The sequence below is a fragment of the Rhododendron vialii genome, chromosome 1a (assembly GCF_030253575.1).
Source record: "Rhododendron vialii isolate Sample 1 chromosome 1a, ASM3025357v1".
Lineage (NCBI taxonomy): Eukaryota > Viridiplantae > Streptophyta > Magnoliopsida > Ericales > Ericaceae > Rhododendron > Rhododendron vialii.
The window spans coordinates 34,878,163-34,884,162 of NC_080557.1; positions in this window are offsets into that span (position 1 = coordinate 34,878,163).

Here is a 6,000-nt window from a genome sequence, read left to right on the forward strand (position 1 = left end):
TTGTCTGTTGCAATCTCTTTTTTGTTTTTGTCTTTTGCCACTTTTTCCTCATTTTAAACAAAGAGAGTGATTTCACCTTCCTTTTATCTACCTGTACTTCTACTTTTTTGTTTGTATTCATGTAAATTGGGCAAATTTCACTGACCTCCCCTGAGGTTTCTGAAATGACACTGCCCTCCCCTCCTTTACCCGACAATATCAAGGGACCCCCCTGCCGTTACCTTTCCGTTAGAAAATGGATGGAAAAGGTGATGTTGTACTATACTTTTTACAATACCTACACTACTCTCATCAGACTCTTTACCCCTCTCATTTATAAAATATAAAATACAAACATTTCTACACTTTGTGCTCATTTCACTTTGAGATTTTGTCCTTATTTAAAAGGATTCATATTTGTTAATTTTCTGTCAAACTCTTGTGAATTATTGGTTCGTCTTGATAAGAGGAATTGAAAAAAGTAAAAAATTACTGTAAGACTTTTACCAAATATTTTGAGAAATTCAATATTTTAGGTAAAAGTAATAAATTTATACTCTTTTGATTCCTCTCGTTGAGACAAACCAATAATCTATAAAAATTTAACGCAAAACTAGCAAATACGAAAAAAATTCAAATATGAACAAAAATCAAAAAGCCTAAAAATCCCACAAATAAGCCTGCATGAAAAAATTGAATATGAACAAAAACTAAAAAGCCTAAAAATCCCACAAACAAACCCACAAATTTTTTTTTCGTGCGGGCTTGTTTGTGCGGTTTTTTAGGCTTTTTGGTTTTTGTTCATATTTGAATTTTTTTCGTATTTGCTAGTTTTGCGTTAAATTTTTATAGATTATTGGTTTGTCTCAACGAGAGGAATCAAAAGAGTATAAATTTATTACCTTTACCCAAAATATTGAATTTCTCAAAATATTTGGTAAAAGTCTTAATTTTTTACTTTTTTCAATTCCTCTTATCAAAATGAACCAATAATTCACAAGAGTTTGACAGAAAATTAACAAATATGAATCCTTTTAAATAAGGACAAAATCTCAAAGTGAAATGAGCACAAAGTGTAGAAATGTTTGTATTTTATATTTTATAAATGAGAGGGGTAAAGAGTCTGATGAGAGTAGTGTAGGTATTGTAAAAAGTATAGTACAACATCACCTTTTCCATCCATTTTCTAACGGAAAGGTAACGGCAGGGGGGTCCCTTGGTATTGTCGGGTAAAGGAGGGGAGGGCAGTGTCATTTCAGAAACCTCAGGGGAGGTTTCTGTTCGTGTCAGAAACCTCAGGGGAGGTCAGTGAAATTTGCCCATGTAAATTACATCATCACCCTTTTTTTAACAGCAATGCTACACACACAGCAAAAGTGTACAGATTTTTTGCACAGATTTTTTGTAGGGCAAACTACGGAACCCATACAAATAATCTGAGCCGTTCATTAAATGTAAAACATTTTTTCAAGGGTCCCCCGCAAAAAATCAGCTCAATCCGATACTCATAAGTGCTCGATTCAATCATTTAACTTTTCATTCGAATTTCAAGATAATGAAAAGTTAGATGATTGAATCGAGCACTTATAGATGTTGAATTAAGCTAATTTTTTGCAGAGGCCCTTGAAAAAATGTTTTACATTTAATGAACGGCTTGAATTATTTGTGTGTGACCCGTAGTGAGCCCCACAAAAAATCTGTGCACTTTTACTGTGTGTGTAACATTTCTGCTTTTTTAATGAGTGAAGAAAAAAATGTAAAAAATATAATTTTGTAATTTCACATAAATAATAATAATAAATAAAATACAATTGGACAATTGGGGAGCGTAAAAATTAATTCCCTATAGATTTGTTTGAAATTTTTAGAAGGGTTTGCGGAACAAGGTTACTATACGCTATGATCCCTTGCACTTCACTTATTTTCTCTTATACCCTTTAGTTAGTTACAGTTGTATTTATTAGCACAACGCTTCTATGCCTGCGTTTTCAATCTTAGTTCTAGTGAATTTCAGTAATTTTGGAATGTTTACGAAAAGATGCTTTCACGCTAGTGCTTCAACTCACGCTTGCATATGCCCATAATATGACTTGGCATAGTGTAACGACCCGACCTCGATGACCTACTAACTATTCGTCTAATTATGTGACTCAAAAGGTTAATCTCAAGTTATACAATAGCTGGTCGGATTCCTTTATATTCCATTTAATCCTTTGCAATTTTTCTCGATGTGGGACTATAGCCCTTTATGGGCTCTCACAATCTCCCCACCTTGGTTACAATGTCCTCGTTGCACCCTGTTGCATTGGCCCAACGATCTTCCTCTGGTGGCCATAGTGTGGCACTTCGGTCTGTATAGCACAATGTCCTCGTTGCACCCTGTTGCATTCAGGGATGGAGCCAGGGAAGGGCCAGCAGGGACTGTCGCGCCTGCAAGAAAAAAAAAGAAACAATACTATTATATGTAAATAAAAATAAAAATTCCTATGAAAGTATATAGACCTCCCTGTGTAGAATTTTGAAAGAAAAAAAATAATTGTAACATTTGAACTACGAGGATACTAACATTAATTACTAAAGGCTAAGGGCTAAAATATAACAAAAAATAAAACTATATGGTTAATATTGTGAATATTCAAGTAATAAACCTCCACTTTTCGTTAGATGGGTGAGTTTAGTGTTTTACAATTTTATTTATTTTTGCCCTAAAATCTCAATGGCACACCAAATCCCCTCTCTCTCTCTCTCTCTCTCTCTCTCTCCTGGCACAAACATCCTCAATTGTTAAGACTTCAAAGGCAATTTCGAGAAAATAGAGTCAGAGAAGAAGTGATTTTGAAAAGAGTGCTGCTATCTACATCGACCGGCCGGGGAGAGAAATCGTACCGACGGCCGTGCCGGGCCGTCTCTGGCCACTGGACAACCGATCCGACCCGTCCAAAAATTCTAAAAAAAAAAATCGAGGGACCCATCGTGGGAATCAACGGCATCCGAGGTGTATAGAGCGCTTGATCCGAGCACCCTCTTTTAGTGTGTATATATATACACGAAAAAAGGGGTGTATATGTACGAAAAAGGGGTGCTCGGATCAAGCACCCTACACACCTCGGATGCAGTTGATTCCCGCGCTAGGTCCCTCGGTTTTTGTTTTTAGAATTTTTGGACGGCTCAGATCTGCCGTCTGGTGGTCGAAGACGGCCCGGCACGGCCGTCGGTACAATTTCCCTGCCGGCCGATCGGTACCTATATCTACTTCTCCTAATTCTTTATTTTTTGACTAGTAAAAATGAAAGCCCATGTACCAAATTCGTCCAGTTGTGATGAATGAAAAAGAAGAAGATGAACAATAAAGAAATCCAGTTGTGATGAATGAAAAAGAAGAAGATGAACAATAAAGAAAAACAATACACATACATCAAGATCGATCACACTAGTTAAACCGATTTATGTATTTAAGTTATTTTAAATTATTTATATTTTTTTCTCGCATACACGGTCGCCCCTGCGTGGTGAAATTTCTGGCTCCGTCCCTAGTTGCATTGGCCCAGCAAGCTTCCACTGATGGCCATAGTGTTGCATTGGCCCAGCAATCTTCCCTTGATGGCCATAGTGTGGCACTTCGGTCTGTACAGCACAATTCGTGTGCTCGTACCAGATTCTAGAGATGGCCCCCACCATATAGATCAGGGTTGTGCTCTGATACCAAGTGTAACAACTCGACTCAGCTGACCTGCTAACCATTCGCTTAATCACGTGGCTCAAAAAATTAATTTCAAATTATACACAATAGTTGGTCGGATTCATTTATATTCCATTTAATCCTTTACAATTTTCTCGATGTGGGACTGTAGCCCTTTAGCGGATCAAAAAAAAAAAGACTATAGCCCTTTACGGGCTCTCACACCTTTTGCCTCAATTGTTTTTCGGTCCACACCTCTTACGGTCTACACCGTCCAGACCTCCCCTTTTCTGATGGATTTGCGATGATCCGAGCCGCTCAGTGTGTTCAGAACGTGATTTTAAGAATACTCGCAAGAATCAGCAAAAAAAATGATCGGGAAGGGCTTGATCCGAGCAGTTTTTTACTGAACCGTTCAATAAAAAACTATTCGGATCAAGCCCTTCCTGATCATTTTTTTTGCAAACTCATCGCCAGTACCCTTTAAAATCATGTTCTGATCACACTGAGCTGCTCGGATCATCGAAAATCGAGGCTAATGCTAGCAGCAGACCTCTAAATTTGTGGTACAGCAACGATGTGGTGGTTAGTAATGGTAGCACGCATATACAATTACTCATTAATATGATGTCAATAATATTCACATGGTTGTTTGACAAATTGATGCAGTCTAACATGGTGGTTGTTGACACTTTAATTTAAGTTCCTTTTCCCCTCACGATTGTTCTACGATTTACATCACATTAATTTGCATTTAGGTCTCATTCCGCTTAAATATATATATATATATATATATATATATATATATATATATAATTTTATTTTTTGAATTAAAGATAATATATTATGAAAGAATTACCTGTCTCTTAAAGTGAAAAATAATAAGTACTTATATATATATATATATGTGTGTATATATATATATATATATATATTATTTTATTTTTTGAATTAAAGATAATATATTATGAAAGAATTACCTGTCTCCTAAAGTGAAAAATAATAAGTACATAAAAAATAAGAATATTAACCCCTGTTCTCTAAGATTTTTATTGTTTAAGTACTTACGTTCCTCGAAAAACATTACGTGTGAAGTTTGTCTTAGCCAATTCTTTTTCACAATTCCCTGAACAAGAGGGCCATTTATACACTACTTCTGTTTTAAAATATTGTCAGGTTTACAAAATAAGAACTTAAAAAATAGTGTAATTTTTTTGGGAAAAAAAAATTTCACATTGTTTTCCAAAAGAAATGACCACTTATACGGATTTTAATATTTATTAATTTACGCGATCTCAATAGTCTAAAATTCAAGAAAATTAATCCCAAAAGGGGAAAACAACAAGCTTCCGTGTGTGTCGAAGGATTACTAGTAGTTGTCGTAGGTTATTGATGTCTGTAACGTATCTAAAGGGCGATTTAGGAAATTACTTCCAAAAGTAAGTCAAATGGCTAGAAACAAAAAATAAAAATAAAAAAATGATTTACAGAGTTGACACTGATTATGAACGCGTTTTAGAGAGCAGGTGCGTAGTAGAACCAAACTAATGAGAGGTTGAACTACTTTATTCTTGCATGGATGCATTTGACCTCCTTAATTAATTATCGTAAAAGAAACTGACTAATTTCTTATTTATTTGGTCATTATTTCTAACCACTACCTCCGCCATTGAAGGTGATGATGGTGAGGCGAAATTGGCCTCTTGCAGAGATGGATATTGCAATCTCTGAGCCTTCAAGTAGGCTTCAGAACTCAAACTTCTCGCATAACTTCCAGCCTGTGAGTTTCTAAAATTTAAGAAAACAGTGCCATCATTATCTTGAACAATTTGTTCAATCGTATTACTTATGGGTCTAGGTGGAACCGCATTAGGCATAGTCCAGTTATCAGGGAAGGTAATTTCTTCCCAATAGTTCTCGAAATAATCAAACTCCTTATAGAGTTAGCATACCAGCTACTAGTCGACATTCGACATTATTTCTAACCCTAATAATCCAAATTACCTATGCTTAATATTAGTTTTAGTGGGTGTCTAAGGCCTCATTTTTTACTTTTTACATTTTTAGCTTTTGAATTATGGCCAAAATGTGTTACAGTATGAGTTTGTAATTTAAGTGTTTGGAAGATATATATATGGGCGCAGAATGCATTTTTATTTTGCAATAAGAATAGTGTTTAGAAAATATGTGCAAAATACATTCTGTAGATCTTTTTTGTTAACCAAAATGAAAAAAGTCAAACATCTCATCTCCACCTACTTTTGCCTTTTGTTCTCTAAACTCAAAAAACGAGCAAGTATTACAGGAGAATTCATTTTGGGTGGTAAGGCAAACATCTATAA